At 40.4% G+C, this 22,090-nt stretch overlaps 1 protein-coding gene and 1 pseudogene across 1 annotated transcript in view; both read left to right on the top strand.

Moving 5' to 3' along the window:
* The window catches only part of LOC122569948, a 383,055-nt gene that overhangs the window by 38,789 nt on the left and 322,176 nt on the right, over positions 1-22,090 (top strand). The window lies entirely within an intron of this gene.
* LOC122569947 lies at positions 4,742-5,247 on the top strand (annotated as a pseudogene).

The following is a 22,090-nucleotide window of genomic DNA, read 5'->3' as shown; positions in this document are numbered from 1 at the left end:
AAAGAGTTATCTCTTTTACCGTCCATTTTTTAGTATTTGGGTGGATCGTTCATCTTCTTTTTTCATTTCTTGCGGCAGGGTGCGCATGCCGTCCGCGGGTGGATAGCCCTCTTTGAGTCCCGAAAGTCATGGGGCAAGCTTCACATTTGTACGCTCCTTCATACCTTTGACTTGTGCCACTACATTTTAGTATGTGGGACTTCGCCGCATGAAGCTTCGGGAAACCTCTTTCACAATATAGGCATCCCCATTGGATGCGGGCATCCGTGTGATGTTGACCATGGTGCCTGTTCAGGTCTGGCAGCATCATAAAAAAAGGTGGACTTCCCTTTTGCAGACCGCACAAGTCCCCCACCAACGGCACCATTATTTTTGAGCTCAAGTCCAAGGACACAGCTGAATCGTCAAACATGGTCCTCTCCGAAGCGGATAAATCCGCCATAACGCTTCCGGAACCCTTAAGAGCGTCATAGTTACTCCCACCGTTTACCCGCGCTTTTTTGAATTTCTTCATGTTGACATTCAGAGCACTGAGCAGAAATCGCATTGTGTCAACACCCTTGGGGACCATCGCAATGCTTTGTTTTAATTAGACAGTTGGATTCTCATAGTCCGTGCCAGTTCTGAGCTGAGCGTTGAATGGCAGCTTGGAACTGGATTGAGCGTGGAACCGCCGCGGAAGCCCCACAGCAAAGAAGATCCGCGGGAAGCCAAGGCACGGGACCGAGCTCGGATCCGGGGTGCGCGAGAAATTGCGAGATTAATTATATAGTAATAACGGTCATCATACGATAATATATTAATAGGAAAGAAGATACAATGGAAATACAATAGATGCAATGGAATCATTTGCCAAAACAAGCCTATATTGTAAAGATGGCGTGAAACGTAACTTGCGAATAACGAAGTGATTCGATCAAGTTCGTTCCCAATCAAGACGATTTTTCATAGTGCCTTGTGACTTTTCATGGTCGTTTCTAATTGATGAAGAGCATAACTATTCTTTGTACGCATCACATGATCTGTAGCTGCTATTAAACTTTTTATATTAACGACATTAAACCAAAAATGCGAGTTACATAGTATAAACGAATGACGAAGGACAGTGAAAGATAATACAGAAATTAATGATTTTGAATTTTGCAAGCGTAAGTTTAATTTTAAATTGTTTTAAACTGAATTCTACTAAATGTAAATATAACTCTATTACAAAATAATACATATATATGTCGGAGATGAAAGGACACCGAAGCCTTCCCTTTGGAATTTTGGGAAAATCCCTTAACACTTTAATCTAAATTCTACCATAGCCGTAATTAAGCAATTGCCGTCATTCAATCCGATTGTAGTTGTTCGAGATTTATGATAATGAGCTTCGGCTCGAGGCGACAACTAGTCGCCGAACGTAGCCGCGGTCAAGGGATGAACGTTTTGTCTAACAAAGGTATGGAGTAATAGTATAGCTCACCCTAGAAGGCACTTGACAGTAAACATTCCAACGGTTTCTGTCCCGTGACTCGCTACACGCATTTACCTATTCTACGCATTTTACGCATTACCCTATTCCCCGGGTAAGATGATTACCAGATGTCCATGCATCTCCACAGTACATATTCAGCTAGCCTCAGGACCCGTTATAAATCTTAAGATTTAGTTAACTAAAGTCCTTAAAACAGATAAACAGTCTTTGTCCCAACTACGGGAAGATAGGGGAAATCTATTTTTCTCGCGAACGACGCTTCCCGCTAGCAACTTTCCCTCAAGGGCGGCTAGCAGTCTTCTCTAACCACCAATATAGAAATTGATCAAATAACAGCAACGTCAATTTCCCTCACTTTCCGAACGAAGGTATCACACATTCAAGAAGGCCATCCGCTCCGAAACAGTAATCAGAGATAAGACATAGACTCCGAGCTTCGGACTACTTTCGGCACATCACCACCTTATCATCGTAATCTACATCAAGGCTGTGACGCACCTTAGTCGACATCAAGATAGGACATCGACCACCGAACTTCGGACTCGCTTGGACACATCACCATCCTATTGTCATAGCCTATACAGAAGCTATGACACACTTTAGTCTACATAGATAAGACATCAACCCTCGACCTTCGGATACTTCTCCACATCATAACCTACACCAAACCCCTCAACATCCAAAAACCAAAATGCATATAAGCCGAGACTTCAGACAGCTCGGGCAGTTCTTGCGTAGCCCTTTCTCCGGTTCAGTGTCAGTCTATTGTAAGTGGTGAATTTGTAATAAAAGAGCTTAGTAATTGGGTTACGACTCAGTGTTCTCTTCTTTTACCATTCAACCCTGAATTCCACGTGACCCTTCGGCGATCCTTGCCAGGATAGTGAAAATTGTTTGTTCGGAAACCAAGACGTTTATTATCTACGGAAGATAGAATTATTTGGGACTACGGACATCCGCGACAACGAAGTAACTATCAACGAACCCGGAAGAAACACCTACGGGCACTAAACGCCAGGAACCATTCATCGCATCAAGAGGAAACTTCAACGAGAACTCTACGGATTCTACAGCGAAGGACCACGGTCACCTCCTTTTCTTTCTGAAGATAGTGATTTTTATGAAAATATATTTGTGAAAATGAATCCAACTGACATGATTACGGCTGTTACGTCGCGTGGGACATCTGCACTCCATCCCTCGCTACCTGGCAGCCAACGGCCAACCTACAGTCTTCCCGATTCTCAATAAACCCACGGACCCACCATAAGACGTTAACTTTTAGCTTCACTGTTTCCACACATGTTTGCCAGTCAAATTGCATGTCTGGAGAATTTTCTAATTCTATAAGTATTTTCAGTTTATGGCTGGGTCTTGGAAAGGTCCTTGAGTTTACTAGGCGCTCTTAAGAATCACGGAGAAATCGGACAGTCACCAGATGGGAAAAGCTAACACATGTCCGTCGAAAAAGGCTTTCGTCAGGCACAAAGTCCACCCCAGCTCCACGTTGGTGGGAGACTTCTTCATATCCTATTCATTAGAGTGGGTCATAACCAATCGGCATCGCGGATCGTTACCCTCACTTCCTGGACGAAAAGTGTAAACAACGAATCCGCGTTCTTCGGTCAAAGGGCACACCCACACCAAGCTTTCCTTCGAGACACCTTAAGAGCAGTTCAGGACTCTCGAGCAAGTGTTCAAGCAGTCATCATCAAGTCACTCTCGATCAAGTCTTCATCAAGTCGTCAATAAGTGTTCGGTCGAATACAGTCAGTCAACGCAACGATACTAAAAGTGTCTCAGGTCGTACTCACTTGTGGTTGTTCGTACAAACATTCATTATTGTATAACACCGAAGTTGTTGGATCGTTTAAATATATATAGTAACCTGTTAATCGCAGCGTTATTTCAATTAATCACCCTTATTATCCCACAAGAAATAAGGGATCGTACGATTCGTGGCGTCGATTAGTCAATCGTAACGGGAATTTACGACTCTCGTTGGCGCGCTTCTTCGAGATCGCGTCTCCCTGCGAACGTGCGAAAGTTCATGGTCCTTTGAGTCGGATCACGTGCCAGTGAAAAGTGAACTTATCAGTGATCACATAGTGCCACGTGTCCACATCGAATCCAGCAGCGGAAGTGCATCACTCTATCGAAGCCAGTGACGTCAGGAGCGTCACCTTCGAAGAAGTATAGCCCATTGGTCGAGGCACGCAACCAATTACCGTCCCGACGCAGCTGAACACTCAGCCAACAGAAGGCTCTACCCACGTAAGTATGTCTACACCCGTAATCATATCAATCCTAGCAAAGATTAATTCCATGCGGCAAAAACACGATAACCACCTCGACCACAAATATCCAGTGATAACTAAATATTCTGCAACAGCCGTAAGAGACCTAATCAATGTTGCAAGGCAAAATCTCGACGCACTAGATAGCCTAGGACAATGCACCAGCTCGAATTCCCTCATACTCGACATCATCGGCATGAAAGTACTAATGCGGTGTTCAATAGTAAAACAAAACGAATTAATCGGTACTATCCTCGAACAACTTCAAAGTCTAAGTCAGGATCTCAGAAACTTTAAAAGTAATACTGAACAGAATATTAACAAAATAAAAGAATTTACAAAAGCTGGTGACAGAAACCGGGCCAAAGAAACACGTAACCTTGCAAAAACTATGGGAGTGAAACACGACACTGAAACCGACCAAACACAGATCAGCACCCACTTAAAAACCGATGCCGATAACATCACAGACGACGAAACTGACGGACCAAACACTTCACAAAGACAAGGAGTTAGTCACGTTACGACTAGACAAGGAAACTACTGCGGCGAAGAACAAGGGCTCCAAGCAGGAGAGGCTATACGCACTATCGAGACACTACGGGGTCAAGATGACGTAGGCGTTGAAGATTTTATTCTATCAGTCCACAAAGCAAGAGCCAGATGCAAGGCAAGTACTAGAGACTTCCTGTTAGATCTTATACTTGCTGAAAAGATAACAGATAATGCGAAAAGGAATATAAGATATTTAAAGATTAACTCATTTGAAGACCTATATTCATGCTTAAGACAAAACGTGTCAGCCCCAACCACCGTTAGCAGTTGCAAAGATAAATTGAGAAATTTAAGACAAGAAATAACAGAAACCGTATAGTCTTTCAACTCTACATTTCGACAACAACTCAACGAACGAAATTACGCAATCCAAAACGAAAACCGCACGCCGGTTGAACGACGCGTAGCCATGGACATCGAAGAACGCGAAGCATTAAAAACGCATCTCCTCAATTTACGGCACGAAATAGCACAGTTAGTAGTACTAGCGATCCAAAAAACCTGAACCACGCCCAACAATTTGCAACCAACAAAGAACAATGGTTACGAGAATCAAATCGTGTTGTTCACCGTCAGAATCAGTCAAATAATCAATCTAATAACACTCCGCCCGTATCTAAACGAAGTGCTACCGATCTACAACCACGAGGATTTAATCAACCGTCAGATAACCGAATGAAAGTAAAATGTTCCAAGTGCTCGCGAATCGGACACACAGCCGAGATGTGCTACTCTCGAAATTTTCCATTAGGCAACCAAGGAAAAATCCCACCTCGAGTATGCCAAACAGTGGAGAATGCAGAAGAAACGTACCAAGAGTCAACTGCACCACTATAGGACGGTTATTATCAATCGTATTGCAACGAAGAGACGGAGGAAGAACCAGATTTATCATTGATACCGGAGCAGGAATAAACCTTATAAAGAAAAGGCTTCACTGAACGTCCAAACCTCCAGCCCAAAGACTTTCCTAATGGGAAATGACAAACACACCACCGACAAAATTTGCAATCTAACCATGCTCAAGAAGAATCACCAATTCCACGTAGTCCCTAACAACTTTCTTCTAATCGAAGATGCAATAATCGGACTTCCATTCCTTACAAAATATCAATACAACGTCACTAACGATAAACTAACCCTAGACGAAATTATATTACCATTCCAGAACACCAACAACAAGATAGAACCAGGTCAAACTCTAATCTCAACTCAATACATTGAAGGAAAGCCCACACCAGTATGTTTTATCAAATCTATCATATTACAAACGAAATAGAAAATCCCGACAAATTAAGTTAAATCAATAAATTTGCACAAATAATACGTACCAAACATATTTACCCAGAACTTCGGGAATCTCTTGAGAAAATCCTTATCAATTACCTGGACGTTTTTAACATGGAAACAGACTCACTACCATGCACCAACCTAGCCGAACATGCAATCACACTCAAAACAGACCTATAAACATCAAATCTTCTAGATCTCCCGAATGTCATAAAAAAGAAATTGAAACTCAAATCAACGACATTGTTAAACAAACATCAGATAGTCCTTATAACGCGCCAATTTGAGTAGTTCCAAGGAAGTTAGACGCATCAGGCAAACAAAAATGGAGAATCGTTATAGATTTCAGAAAATTAAACAGATTAAGACGCGTATCCTCTACCAAATTCGGACAAAATACTCGATCACTTAGACAAATTTTTCTCAGCCCTAGAACTCTCGTGAGGATTTCACCAAATACTTATGGGACAAAAATCTAAAAAATATACTGCATTCTTAACGCCACAAGGTCACTTCCACTATAATCGCATGCCTTTCGGACACAAAAACACACCGGCAACGTTCCAACGCATGATAGATACCGCGCTACGGGAATTAGTAGGAAATAACTGCTTCGTATACCTAGACGACATCATAATATTCGGAAGCACCATCCAAGGACATAACCGAAATCTAGTTACTGTATTAGACAGATTACGAAATGTAGGATTAAAAATGCAACCGGACAAATGCGAATTTTTTAAACCAGAGTTATAATATCTAGGACACGTAGTAACAAAGGAAGGAATAAAACCTAGTTCCAAAAAGATTCAGACTGTGAAAGATTTTAAAATGCCAAAAACCGCGACTCATATAAAATCATTCTTGGGACTCGTTGGGTGCTACAAAGAATTTATACGCAACTTTTCTAAAATCGCGAAACCACTGACAGATCTCACAAAGAAAGACAATCTATTCCACTGGACTGATAAACGACAGTTTGCATTTGACACACTAAAACAAAAACTCTGTGAAGCTCCTGTACTACAATACCCAGACTTTGAAAAAAACATTTACATTAATAACAGACGTAAATAACGAAGGACTAGGATCAATACTCTCCCAAGACGGACATCCATGCTGTTACATATCCCGAACCTTGAACCCTTCTGAGAAAAACTATTCCACAACCGAGAAAGAGTTACTAACAATAGTATGGTCAATCAAAAGACTAAGACCATACCTACTTGGTAGAAAATTTAAAATTCAAAGTGATCACCAAGCTTTAAAATGGTTACAAAATGTTAAGGATCCCTCATCGAGGCTCATGCGATGGCGCTTCAGACTCGAGGAGTATGATTATGAGATAGAATACAAAAAAGGAAAAGAAAATACAGCTGTAAACGCTCTATCCCGATTGTACCCTATCACCAATTAAGAAATCCAATCCGATCCAGAAAACCCGAACTATTATGACGAATATATCGACTGGAAGACCAATATCACCCCAGCTCCAATAACCCAAAAACCTAACAGACCACACTTTAAACAAATTACAAAGACCGAGTTAGGAGACTTTAACGAACAGCACTGGTTGCGTCAATTAACTAAACACTTTATTAAACACCAAACTGAACACTTGCATATAGGAATAAACGACAATAGCTTCAACACATTAGAAAATGTAAATATTCAACTCATGTTAAGGTTTCTAACAACTAGATTTCCTGAAATTAAATTGATATTTGGACAAGATCCGCCAGTAGACTACGATAACGAACAAAAACAAACTATACTACGCGAGAATCATAACGAAATAGTAGGACACTTAGGTATACACCGCACCGTGAAACGAATACAAAAACACCATCACTGGACAAACCTAGAACAAGACGTCATGGAATTTATACAAAACTGCGAAACCTGCCAACGAGAAAAATTAAACCGTATCAGGGCCAAGGAGCAACCCATAATAACCGACACGCCCGTTAATCCTAATGATAAAATCGCAATGGACTTATTCGGATCTTTCACCAAAACCAAACAAGGCAACCAAATTATCCTATTTATCCAAGATCAATTAACCAAATATCTCGTTCTCATACCTTTAAAAGACCAAACGGCCAACTCTATCATTAACGAACTTTTGAATCACTATGTATACATATTTTCTGCACCGAAAAGTATCCTCATGGATATGGGACGAAATTTCATATGTAAACTGATGGACACATTTGAAGAGGCTTTCAAGATTCGACACATAAAAACCACCTCTTTCCACCCGCAATCTAACGGATCTCTCGAACGAACACATGCTGTAGTAAAAGATCTTATTCGAACCTGTACGACCGATCGACAAAACGATTGGGACGAAAATTTAAAACTAATATGCATGGGATATAATACCTCAGTACACGAAACGACCGGACATACCTCATTTGAACTAACATTCGGACGACAAGCTAACATGCCATCCTCAATATCAAACACTCCCACCCTAACTAAAGATCAATTATTCAAACTCTGGAAAAATCGACATAACGCCTATATAGCAAAAGCAAGACAAATCACTGAATCAAACAAAAAACGCCCCATTATAGTTTTCCTCTGCAGCATCATCGTGACGGAAAATCATTCATCAATAATAAATATATATAAATATATATAATAAATATATATAAAAATAAATATATATAAATAATATATATAAATATATATAAATATATGTATATATGTATATATATAAAAACTTAATATAGATAATATAAATGCAAAAGAATTAATAGGAATATGTAATTAACATAAAATAAAAATTATTTAACATAAAAAAGATAACGATGGAATAAAAACTACTACTATTACTAGTAACAGTATTACTATTTAGAAATGGTAACATGGATAATTTTTCTGTTTTTTCTATCGGTTTGATTTTTCATTCAAAATTAACCCTGCTTTTAAAAGTATGCTTTCACGTGGTTGTAAGGTAGCTAGTGTGCAAAATAATTGTTCCACTAATTTTTGTTGGGAATTGGAATTAATATTCTTTCTGCCAAATTAATGGCTCTTAATTATACTATAAAACTCAGCCCTTAAATATTGCTCTCTTTCCATTAATGTTCCACTATTTTATGAATAAATTTAAATGATTTTTCGTCCTTACGGTATTCTTGCTATTATTTTTCTTGGTAGTTATGACGCAATTCTCTGTTGAGTTGACGCTATTGATGAATTTGCAGTATTTCAAGCAGAATGTTACTTTAGCCAGGTTGGGAGATTTCCGGATCATCAGGATGATCTGGGTCATTATAATTACAAGCTGTGATAACTGTTACTGAAAGAAGTGGGAACATGGAAAAATATATTTTACGATCAATAGATACATGAAAGAGTATGCGCACAAGAAGATATTCAAATTTAAGATAATTAAAGTAACAATATGTGCAAACCAAATATTTTCGTTATATTTGCACATTTTTTATTTTATCCTTTATCTATTTATCTACTTATTGTACCATGCTAGTGAAAGGATGAACTGCTCCCAAATGTTTTTCTTTTTTAAATTAATGGTAGTTGTCTCATATGCTGACCTTTTTTTGCATACTTTGCAGGTAGCATACCTAGTATAGCTCGCTGGTATAAAGAAAGTTCACACATCACTTCCTTCGAATGTTTTGTTTTGAATAAACATTTAACATGACTCTAAGATGACGCAAATAAATCTAAAAAGCAAGGAAAACATGTTCAATCTTTAACAGTGATCGCATTTTGCGAGTGGAATCGAGAATACATCTCACATCTTTATTTTACGTAGTTTACATTATCTGAAGTGGCATTGACTCCTTTCTCTCGAGCTCCTTCTTTGAGATCTCTTCGATCAGCGGCGTTGGAAGCTTCCTGGGTTTGCCTGGATTAGTGAGACTTGGTTTTACGGGTCTGAAAGTCTGGTCGTCACTTTCGTAACTCCGCTCGTTGTGTTCATCATATTTCTGTCGGTTAGCTGTTTGTTATGTTCTGTAGCTCTTTCAATTAAGTCCACCGCGTCTGCTTTGCATTGCAAAAATTGTTAGGAAAATCATATATTTACATTGTAGATGCGAATGTGTGTGTAAGCGTGAGAGGGCGTCCAGGCCTTAGTGGGGACAAAAGACGAAAAGAAACTGTTAGAAGCATCTGGAAGTGTCGGTTGACAACAAACGTGCGTGCGCGTAGGTTTTCGAGGTCTTCAGAGGATAATATATATATATAGCTGTTGTGTGTGAATAAAGTAAACTTTCGTATTTCCGAATCCCTCATATATCTTTACATGGTAGCAGAGCGTGGTTCATAGTTTTGCGAGTTATTCAGTGCGTGGTTTTTCAATCTTGCGAGTTAGTTCGTAAGAAACGTTCAAAGGGCATAAAGAAAAAAATATACTTCGAGTACGTAGGAACGCTTGAGTAAGAGATAAGGAACCAATTAAAATGGAGAGATCGGAAATCATGATACCTATATTCGATGGTGAGGATTACGGTATGTGGAAGCAAAAAATAACGATGTTTCTCAGGTATAAAAAATGCGAGATTGTTACAACTAGAGTGAAGACCGAAACAGACAATGAAGACTGGGACAAAAAGAATCTGAAAGCAATAAACATAATTTACAGTGCCATCACAAATATACAATTGGAATATATTAGGGAAGAAAAAACGGCGTATGAAATAGTGAAAAAGTTCGATGAAATGTACTTGAAAGAGTCGACGGCACTACAGATCGTATGTAGAAGGAGATTGGAAAAGATAAGACTTGATAACTACAGTGATTCAGCATCGTTCTTTAGCGATTTCGAAAAATTAATAAATGAAGTAAAAGGTGCGGGCGCACAAGTGAGTGAGAGGGAAAAACTGAATTACATGCTGAATACGTTATGCGAAGAATACAGCTACATAGCAGATATAATAGATGCGTTGAAAGAAGAAAATCAAACGGTAGCGTGTGTGAAAAATAAAATTGAAATAGCAGAGAAGAAAGATAAATCCAATCGAGGAGGAATGCAAACCAACGCCTTTTCTGCAAAAAAGGAAGGATGCTTCAGATGTGGAAGAGTAGGACACTTTGCGAGAGAGTGTCAAAATGGCGTCCAAGCGGGAAGCAGTAACAGTTATTGGCGTGGGTCAACACGTGGTCGCAGCAGAGGAACAGGAAACAAAGGCAATACGAGCAGGGGACGTGGAAATTTCCATCGTCAATCAACAACCGGCACGAGCGAACATGGAAACTCAGGAGCAGACACATGGATAGCAACGGCGCACGCAGCACACAGCAGCGAGACGAATGAGATAAGTGACAATGAAATAATGTGGCTATTGGATAGCGGGTGTACCGATCATATAATTAATAATGTAAGTTACTTCGCGAATTGTACTGACCTGAAAGAACCAGTAAATATATATTTAGGCGATAATAGACCGGTAAAAGCAACAAAAGTCGGAAACGTTATAAGCTACTTTGAAGTATTTGGAAAATAAACTAAAATAAATATGAGTAAAGTATTTTACGCGAAAGAAATGTCCGCAAATTTGATCAGTTTAGATAAATTAACAGATAACAAGAATACGGTTATTACAAAAGCAAATATTGCAAAAATAATAGATGAGTACAATAAACTTACAGCTGTAGCGTTCAAAGAAAATAGGACATACAGAATGAAAAGTATATCGAGACGGAAGGAGCACTTAGTAAACAGTGCCGAACGTAGTGGTATAAGTAAAAAGGAAAGATGGCATAGGATGCTAGGACATGTAAATTTTAAATACTTAAATATTTTGGGTAAAGAACAGCTAGTGACTGGTATACCGAATGAATTTGAAAAGGAATTTTTGAAATGTAGGGTGTGTGTAGAAAGCAAAATGCATAATTTACCTTTCAAGAATAATCGAACTAAGGCTAGGGAAGATGAAAATCATAATAGTTCTGAACGCTTAAATATTCCTAGGAGATCCGCGCGTAATAAAAGAACTCCAGTAAGGTAAAAATTTATGAGGACAACTCTGAAGCGATAAGTATAGCAAAGTACGGAAATTTTACGAAAAATTCTAAACACATCGAAGTTCATTACCACTACGTTCACGAGTGCTTAAAAGAAAATAAGATAAATATAATTAAAGTAAATACAGACGAAAATACTGCGGATATTTTTACAAAGGCACTGTGTAGAGAGAAACTCGAAAGGTTTAGATCATGGATGAATATAAACTAAGAGGAATGTAAATAAAGCAATAAATGTTATGGTTTCTGTTAAGTAATTCGACAAAGCATGTAAATACGATTAAATGTACAGTATAAATGTAAGGAGGCATGTTAGGAAGATGATACATTTACATCGTACATGTGAATGTGTGTGTAAGAGTCACAGGGCGTCTAGGCCTTAGTTGGGACAAAAGACAATAGGCAGTCGTTAAAAAGCATCTGAAAGAGTCGGTTGACAACAAGCGTGCGTGCGAGTAGGTTTTCGAGATCTTCAGAGGATAATATATATGTATAGCTGTTGTGTGTGAATAAAGTAAACTTTTGTATTTCCGAATCCTTCATATATCTTTACAAAAATCTATACCCTATGACCAGGCGTTTATCTAGTGACTGATCTTGGTCAATATCGTTCAACTTGTTAAGATTTTTATTATATATATCATGTTTTGTTTCTAAATCGAGCAAACGGTACTGAATGAGAGTTATTGACTATCCCTCCTTGTAGTTATCAAGTACCACTTGAAAATTTACTAATTCTTTAGTGAACACTACCCGTTTGTGCTTTAATTGTTTCATGCGTTCTTCCTGATTGGACCATGGTATATATGCGTTTTGATGCTTTACGCTGTGTATGAAAGGAGAGGTGACTCAACAAATATGTAAACTCACGTTTGGACGTTCGTTCGACTTGATGTTGTGTCTGTTGTTCGTCGCTGTGCAGCGATATATTTGCGGTGTACTTCGCGTCGAATGTTTTCTTCCCGAAGGTGGCACGCGCTTAGAGTTGTCCCAGTTATTTGTCGACGCAGTTGTAACGTCACCTAAAAACCAGGAATCTGCCGACTTCAGGATATGTAGATAACATCTGTTCATGCGATAGCAATGAGAACAGACGGTAGCCGGATTCCCACCCGTGGGATATGTGAATGATAGTGAGGAGGTAAAGATTTCAATCCTTTAGTCAGTAAGTCAGTCTGTGTTTCGCTATTGAAGTGTAACATTGTCCTATTAATAAAGTATACGAACGGGCTATTGCTCATTCGCCTTTTTTTTTATAATCCACGTCATTTATTACGTGACATTTTTGGCGATCCGTACCAGGATCCATTCAGTTCAGTGTAAACGAAATCACGATTTCGGCGTACGCGCATCACTGAAGATTGAAGGATCAGCGGACCTCTGCATAGGTCAGCTCACTTTGCGTGAAAACGACTTCTATGGAAAGCGGACTACGGTCATCACCTAAACTGAAACTGGTCAGAGCAACATTCACGGAAAGAAGAATACCCAGGTAAAGAACTGGATTCTTTTAAGCATTATCGTGCTCGTCGCAACAGCTTCAATAGTACAGACTCCGACGACATTACAATAACCACTATGAACAAAAGATCAGAAGACACATTCGGGCTATATTAGACGATATGCAAAAACAAAACGAAAGGCACGAACTAGCTTTTAGTAACTTGTATAAACTAATACACGACGAAAGTCAACAAAGCGTTAGAGAGACTGAACTCTTAGGCAGGAGCCTCGCTGAACTACGAGTAGGAATACAGTCAGCTTCCACATCTGAATTCAACTCCATTGTAACTGAGGACGCTGGTTCCAGCACCATACAGAAAAAGCGACCACCTGTTCCTAAAAAGACCGAAATAATACCTGATGAAACAGACAATGTGGACAGTGAAGAAGAAAGCAGTAAGTCGTGACAATCCTATGTACGATGCAAGAACCTGCCTAGACTTTATTCCTATACTCAATGGACAAGACGATATAGGAGTAGAAGGGTTTATTAAGCGGGTAAGAGAAGCGCGAGCCGAATGTCGAGAAAAACGCGCATTATTACGCCTAATTTTAACACAAAGAATCGTCGAAGAAGCAGAACGCAGTATCCGCCACGTCGAAATCGAAAATTATGAAGACCTGTTTGAAAACCTCAGAAAATTTGTATCTGTGAGTATTACATCTAATGGAGCTCGTGATAAATTGCAATGTACGCAACAAAACTTCAACGAATCGGTACATAGTTATGTAAAAAGATTCTGACACAACCTTAACGAACTGATATGCGCGCTCCAACACGAAATTCGCGACCCAATACGTCGAGCAGTTGCTATAGATCTTGAAACTGAACGTGCCACCAAAATCTTTATTATAAATCTGAAACCCGAAATAGAAATACGTACATCGGACGAATTGGACTAAAGATTCAACCAGACAAATGTGAATTCCTAAAACCAGAATTAGAATACCTTGGACACATTATCACGCATGAGGGAATAAAACCAAACCCGAAAAAGACAGAAGCAGTCAAAGAATTAAAAAATCCAACCGACGTAAAATCATTCTTAGGGCTAGCAGGATATTTTGGAAAATTCATACGTAACTTCTCAAAGATAGCCAAACCTTTAACCGACCTGACAAAGAAAGACACAGCCTTTCATTGGACAGACAAACAACAAGATAGTTTCCAAACTCTCAAAGACGCATTATGTAAAGCCCCGGTATTGACATATCCCAACTTTAACGAAATATTTACATTAACAACCGACGCCTCTAACGAAGGCGCTGTTCTTCCACAAAACGATCCTTGTTGTTACATCTCCGGAACACTAAATCCTCCCAAAAGAAATTACTCGACCACTGAAAAAGAACTCCTTGCAATCGTATGGGCAGTAAAACGTTTAAGACAATATTTGCTAGGAAGACATTTTCTCATAAGAACCGACCATCAAGCTTTAACTTGGCATAAAACTGCAAAGACCCCTCATCACGACTGATTAAATGGAGATTAAAGCTAGAAGAATACGATTACGAAATACAATACCACAAGGGAAAAGATAATACGGCTCATTCGCCTTTTTTTTTATAATACCTCGTCATTTATTACGTGACACAGTCACTGTGCAGCGGGATGTTAGCGGTATACTTCGCGTCGAATGTCTTTCTTCCCGATGGTGGCACTCGCTTGGATCTGATTTGTTTAACACTTTTGTTTTTCTCCGGACTGATGCTTCCTCCAACGGCACCGGATCCGGCTCGAAGGACCAATATGTTGCCAACTATTGACTAAATAGCAACCGGTCAGGTCAAACCGATCAGTCGATATCGCGTACCTCGAATGACTTAACGTTCAAGATAGAGGTGATGAAATAACTCTAGTGTTAACTAGAAGTGTCTTGAATGAACTAAGTGAGGAATACAAGAGTGGCTTTAGGTGATTATGTCCGCTCTGGGAGAACATGTAATTCGGAATTTCTTAATGGGCGGAATGAGCCTGCCCGTGTCATAAACGGACGGCCGCTCAAATTTTGAATGACAGCCCTGGGAGGACCGGTAATTCGGAATTTCCTAATGAGGAAAATGGACCCATCCGTGCCACAAACGGACGGCCAACAAAATTTCGAACAGACTGAGCAGAACAAAAAAAGAAGTGACGAAACATGTCTGGCTTATATGTACCGTATGCTTGAAATAGTCATATTGATAAGGAAGAGGAAGCGAAAGTGGAGTATATTATAGAAGGAATAGTAGATGAAGAAGACAATAAATCTACACTATGCGGTGTTACATCCATTGAAGAATTAAAGAAAAGGTTAATTATGTAAGAGGAACAGAAGTGACGCAGAGCAAAATCGACTGTACAGCTGGCCAAAACTGAGAAGAACAAGAAGCCTGATCAATCTGGAAATGTGAAGAAGACGAGATGTTACTGAGAAGGATAGGTCGTGATAGTTGTAGCTGCTGGCTGGTGTAGAGGCCGAGATAGGTTCCGCTGCGGGTGTAGATGTCGCTGCTGGGGTACTGCGACTTTCTTCTCATTTTGATGTCGTGGAAGGAAAATCGGACTACGGTCGCCGGGATTTAAACCCGGATCCCGAACGTTCGTAACCTAAGACGCTAACCATTGGCGCTGCCGTCGTTCGGTACTAGTTGGTGTCGAGTGCCGCTACATTATGATTCCGATGACAAAGAACACCAGCGTGCAGACTGTCCGAATAGGTTGAAAGGCCCTAAATGCTTCAAGTGTAGAGAATACGGACACATTGCATCGAAGTGCAACAACTTAGATAAAGAGGTTTGTAATGTGCAGCAGTTGTTATGGACGAAGTGTTGTAAAGACGTGAAAATTGGAGATTTCAAATTGAGCGCGCTGATAGATACCGAGAGTAAATTAACTTTTATGCGAGCGGATCAACATGCAAGAATTGGGGCACCCAAATTAGGTGAGAAAATTATCGAGTTTTACCGAGTCGGATCCGGGAAAAATTATACGCTCGGAGAATTTTCGACGAATGTTTTGATAGACGGTGAGTCATACGTTATAATGGTACATGTAATTCCGAATACTTTGATGCGATATGCGTTTTTAATTGCCACGGACTTTCCGAATACCGTTGAGACAAACATGAAGGGGAGAAACATCTCCATTCGTAAAGTAGAGAGCGAAGATTACGATAAATTTCCGGAGGTACTTAAATTAGACATGGAGGTGGGGGAGCATGATGTAGATTTATCCCATATCACGAATATACAATATAAGCAGGCAATAGAGAATCTGGTTCGAAGTTATAAGCCGCAGAAAACGCTCGAAGCAGGGGTTGAAATGAATCTCATATTACAAGATGATCTTCCCGTTTATGAAAGATCGCGAAGGTTATCCTAGCATGATAAGGTTGAAGTCAACGGTCAAATCAAAATGTGGTTGAGAAACGGAATAATATGCCAGTCACATTCCGACTCTGCAAGCCCGATCGTGTTGGAAAAAGAAAAGATGGTCCAACTAGAACTTGTGTCGACTATAGGCGACTGAATCGAAAAGTAGTGAAAGACAAATACCCGCTGCCCTTGATCCAGGACCAATTAGATTTGCTACAGGGCTCGAAACTATTCAGTGCGTTGGACCTCAAGAACGGATTCTTTCATGTTCCTGTCGGAGAAGCAGGAAATATACAGCATTTATAGTTCCCACAGTATGAATTTCTTATAATGCCGTTTGGATTATGCAATTCACCAGCTGTTTTTCAAAAATTCATAAACGCAGTTTTCAAAGGATTGATCGTGACAGGGGTTGTGCTGACATGGATGATTTGATTGTACCGTCGATTGGCTTTTCGAGTGGCGTGGAGAATCTAAAATCGGTGTTGCGTGTCGCTAGCGAACACGGACTATGTGTTAATTCTTACAGAAAACAATAGAATATCTGGGTCACATTATTGAGGGCGGTAACATTTAGCCATTGGAGTACAAGACCAAGGCTGCCGCTAGAAATGTTCAAAGTTTCCTTAGCCTAACGGGATATTTTAGAAAGTTTATGCCCCGATATTCTATTATTGTGAGACCGTTGTCAGATTTACTGAAAAAGAATGCTCCAGTTTAAATTCAAGTTGTGTAAGCAAGAAGCGTCCGAAAGATTAAAAATAGCGTTGAGCGAAAAACCAGTCCTGAAATTGTATTGCACGGGAGCGGAGACTCAGTTGCATACGGATGCGTGTAGCGTGTGATATGGTGCGATTTTGTTACAACGCGACAGCGAAGGCAATGCTTTTCACCCCGTATATTATTCGAGCAAAAAGACATCGCCAGCTGAGGAGAAATACACCAACTATGAACTTGAAGCTTTAGCTATCGCGAAAGCGTTAAAGAAATTCTGCGTTTGCCTGCTCGGTATTCCGTTTAAGATTGTTACAGACTGTCAGGAGTTCGTATTGACGATGCGGAAAAAAGATTTATGCGTGCGTGTTGCGAGGTGGACGATTCTTTCAGAGGAATTCAATTACGAGGTATAGCATAGACCAGGGAGAAGCATGGTGCACATCGACGCACTAAGTCGAAATCCGTTGCCCACGGTCATGCTGCTAGACGAGGACGAACAAGGGATTGTTGCACGGCTAAGGAAGGCGCAGTTACAAGAAGACAGATCCGGCAGATATGCGGCAGATCCGGGACACATCGAACAGCATGAAACTGACAGATACGTTTTAAAGAACGAAGTTTTGTACAAAGAAATAAAGGATATAAAAGCTGGTCGTGCCAAAGCTCAAGTTGTTCGACGAAGCGTTATTAAAAAGAGACTATTGGTTTAAGGGAATGCACCAGAAGGTGGAGATAGTAGTGCAGAATTGCATCGATTGTATCCTTGCAGAGAAAAAACAAGGAAAACGAGAGGAGTTGCTGAACACCATTGACAAGGGGGAGTTGCCATTTGACACTTATCATGTTGATCATCTTGGACAATTGTCCTCTGGGATTTTTAAATTTAAATTTAATTAGTTATTTTAAATTTAAATTTAATTAGGGATTTTTAAATTTAAATTAAATTAGGAATTTTTAAATTTAAGTTTAATTAAGGATTTTTAAATTTAAATTTAATTAGGGATTTTTAAATTTAAAATTAATTTAGGATTTTTAAATTTAAGTATATTTTTTAATTATTAGAATATATAATAATAATTTTGTTGAAGGTCACTGCTTTTAAGAAAACTCTACATCTGGTCTTTTTAGCTTTCTAAAGCATTGAAGCCATCGACAGCGCATAGACAAAAGACTGCGACGAAGGCAGGCCATAAACAGTCGAAAGGCGACGTTGGCTTCAGGGTTTTTCAGTTATAGAATAACACTGCTAGCGTGCGGATCTGGACCAACTCATATTATTATTTCAACTTTTGTATCTTTTTCACTTCCGTATTTCAAATATATTTTTCTACCTTATAATTTATCCACGCGTCTCTCTCATTATACATCTAATAACCTCAACAGTAAAGGGTTTTCCTTTATAATCAAATCAACAGCAGCGCACCATGCAACCGGATCGGATCCTGCGATTTCAGCGTTAAAACGTGGAAGCGATATTTTTATAGGTTCCACACTTGGTTTTTGCGTCAACGTTTGAATCAACTCTCGCATGATAGCTACATGCTCTTGCATAGTTATAAATGGCACTGATCCCACTTCTGATGTCGAATTATTGTTGGAATTTCGTGTTGAATCATCTTTTGAATTGTGGGCGCGTATTAATTCTTCATTTGGTTTATCCATTATTTAACTTAACTAAATCATATTACACTTAAATTGTTTAACACGAACAGATATAACTTTACAAGACTTAACAACAAATTAATTTAACGAACGCTTTTAATAATATTCTTGGGTTCAAACGAATCCAACGGGAAACTCTTCGTACAATAGTTTGTATTTTCTCTGTATCGCAAATTACGTCAGCTCTATTTCTTGGTATCTTCTAGACTGACTGCCCGACATCCGTAAACTCTCCAAGGAGATCTCAATAAAAGACTGCCTGGATCTCATTTGTCAATTACATATTGATTAGAAATATCAACAAAATTCCAGACGCCGTTGCTAGGCCGTCCTGCATAGAGCCGACATTGTTCCTGGCCGGGACTTGTCCGTTAATACAGCATGTCCCTCAACATCAGAACTTCTTCTGCCAACTTAAACGTTCATCCCGTGACCGTGGCTACGTTCAGCGACCAATTACGTCAGCTCGAGCCCAAGTATTCCAAAAGAAATGCTCGATGTCTCTACATCTCCGACATATATATATTAATTGTCAGAATATATGATAATTTAAATTTAAAAATTTATGTTTTTAAATATTAGAATTAAATATTCAATAATATTATTATATTTATAATATTTAAAATTTTAATATAATAAATTAATTAAATTTAAATTTATTAAATTTAGTTATTTTAAATTTAAATTTAATTAGGGATTTTTAAATTTGAAATAGCCATATGAGGAAGCAATCTGTGAGTTTCGGAAATCCGAGAAGAATTATCTCCGATCGTGGGACCGCATTCACAGCCAACACCAGACAAGTGGTTCAAATACATAAAGACAGCGCAGAGGTATTTGAACGCAACCTTCGGCAGAGTTCGGCATTCCAACTATTGTTTGGAACGCGGATGAGAATGCGTGACAATCCGCACATCAGGCAACTGATCGAAGACGAGTGAACCATGATGTTCCAGGAGGAGCGAGATCAGCTGCGCGTAGAGGCAAAGAAACGGATCAAAATTCAAGCTAAAAACAGACGAACGTTTAACAAAAGGAGTAAAGTCTTGCGGAATGATCGCCACATGGTACAGCGAGAAAGCGTACATAAAGGGCCGCGAACAACTTCCACAGCGACTGATCACATGAAATGGGCGAAGTTAAAGTTAGTGATGTCGGTGAAATTAGTGATGATACGCACATCTGAGGGCAGATGTGATTGTCAGGTATGGCCGAATGTGGGTTCGGCTCGAGACGTTGGAGGGTGAAGACATGCTTCAGTTCGCTCTCGAAAAGGCAATTTATTTGTGTGTACTCGAGGAATTATGTGTGTGAAACTAATTAAAAGCAGTGAGTTAAGGCATTATATAGTGACAGAGACAGTGGGACTAGATAAATAATGACTGCGAAAGGCATATAAATTGGTTATAAATATCACGGTTCGTACCGTAGTTACATGCAAGAATGGTGTAATAATGATAAAAGCTCATATTGGTCGACAAAGAAATGACTGATTATGATTACCATGTCGATGGAACAGTGTGGACATAAGGATTTAATGATTTAAAGAAGTGAAATTTGAATAGTAAAAAGGAGGTTGTTAGAGGTTAGAAGAGGCCTATATATGAAAGGATATGATGGTATTTAGTGGGCTTTGGAAATATCAAGCGCGAGGACAGCAAGCGGATTAATAGTTTGTTTAATAATGCAGATTTAATGGAGTAATTTGAGTAAATCAATAAATTGGAGGAGTATAGGGCATGGTATCTTCAACACGTATAGGGTCAGAATAAACAAGGAAACCATGGACAAATGTTAGGACCGTGACGCGTGTCTGGGTGATGTTGAGCACGCCTTACTGAGGTCCAGCGTACCACTCTGGAGAATGTCGTTGGCAACACATTCACTGTGAACAATATAATCGCATTGGTATCGGTCGATGAACATACCTGGGGACTGCTCCGGAGATCCTGCGGGGCAGTGATGAAGGCGAGACAGGCGCGAGATAGAACCAAAGGCGGAGCGACTAAAAGAAAGAGAGAAGATGTTTTGACCATTGCCGAAAAAATGAAGACAGCAGACAATTAAGGAGTTGACGCGTTGAATGAATGGGATATCGCCAAAGTAATGTGATGTAACAGTGCCAATGAAACCTTCCACTCGAAGAAGGATTGGAAGAGGAGGGGTTTTTAGTGGGTATGGCACCGTCATCAGCCGAGTCTCACATAACCCGACGACGCGGGTCGTTAGGTATGCGTAATGCATTTCCCCTCCTCGCGAAAAAAAAATTGTCAGGTATGGCCGAATGTCGCCGAAGGTGCGCCGCGCGGGCTATTCGAAAGGGACAGCGACCGGTGCAGGTGGCCGTCTTGAGCACCCAATGGGAAAAGAAGAAAACAAAATCAGGAAAGACAAGGAAGAAAGGATGAGAAGAGAGGGGGAAGCGGAGCTGGCTGTCGGGCCGACGCAGGTCAGCACCAGAAGCATGAGGAATGCGATTCCCCCTAAGGACGGGTTCGTATGCTCCGCACCAAATGCGGGGAACTCGCAGACGGAGGAAGCGACGAAGGTAGAGGTGACCTCCGCTGTCGAAGCTCCTCGTGCGAAGAAAAGGAAGACTGGCGGACCCACCGAACTCCCCACAGAACGCGCCAAAGAGATGGAAGCATCTACAACGGCGGACATAGGAGCGGAATTGATTCATCAGACGTCCGAACTCACCAAGATGGCCGAGACAGCCCACAACCTTAAGGGCACGCAGGCGAGGACGTTGAAGGAAGTGGCGACGACCATAGTCCGCGGGGTAACGGAGATGGCTAGAAGGGCGGACCCCGCCTCTGGCGCGCTTGCGATAATGGAAGGACGCATAGCGGCGCTGGAGGCAGAAAACGATGCGCTTCGAAAAGAGCTGGCCTCGCGCTACACGATAGAGAAGAGCAGCGAGACAGCACGCCTCGACGCGATCGAACGCATGATAGAAGAACTGGGCTCCTCGCTGGCCCAACGGATGGAGGAACGCATCCAGTCCATCGAAAAGAGAATAGGAAAGGAGGCCGCCCCCGAGGAGATCACGAGAAGAGACCCGGAGGAGCCGGAAGCACCAGCCACAGCAACGAGGGAGGAAGAACAAGCGACCGCCGCGGAATGGCAGACGGTCGCAGGAAGAAGAAAGAAGAAAATGGAGGCAGCCGGAAAGCAACCGGCGAAAATAACTCCCAGGATAAGGGCAAAGAGCCCGAGGAAAGCC

This window comes from Bombus pyrosoma, linkage group LG8 (assembly GCF_014825855.1).
Source record: "Bombus pyrosoma isolate SC7728 linkage group LG8, ASM1482585v1, whole genome shotgun sequence".
NCBI lineage: Eukaryota > Metazoa > Arthropoda > Insecta > Hymenoptera > Apidae > Bombus > Bombus pyrosoma.
This window is presented reverse-complemented; position numbering and strand designations above follow the sequence as displayed.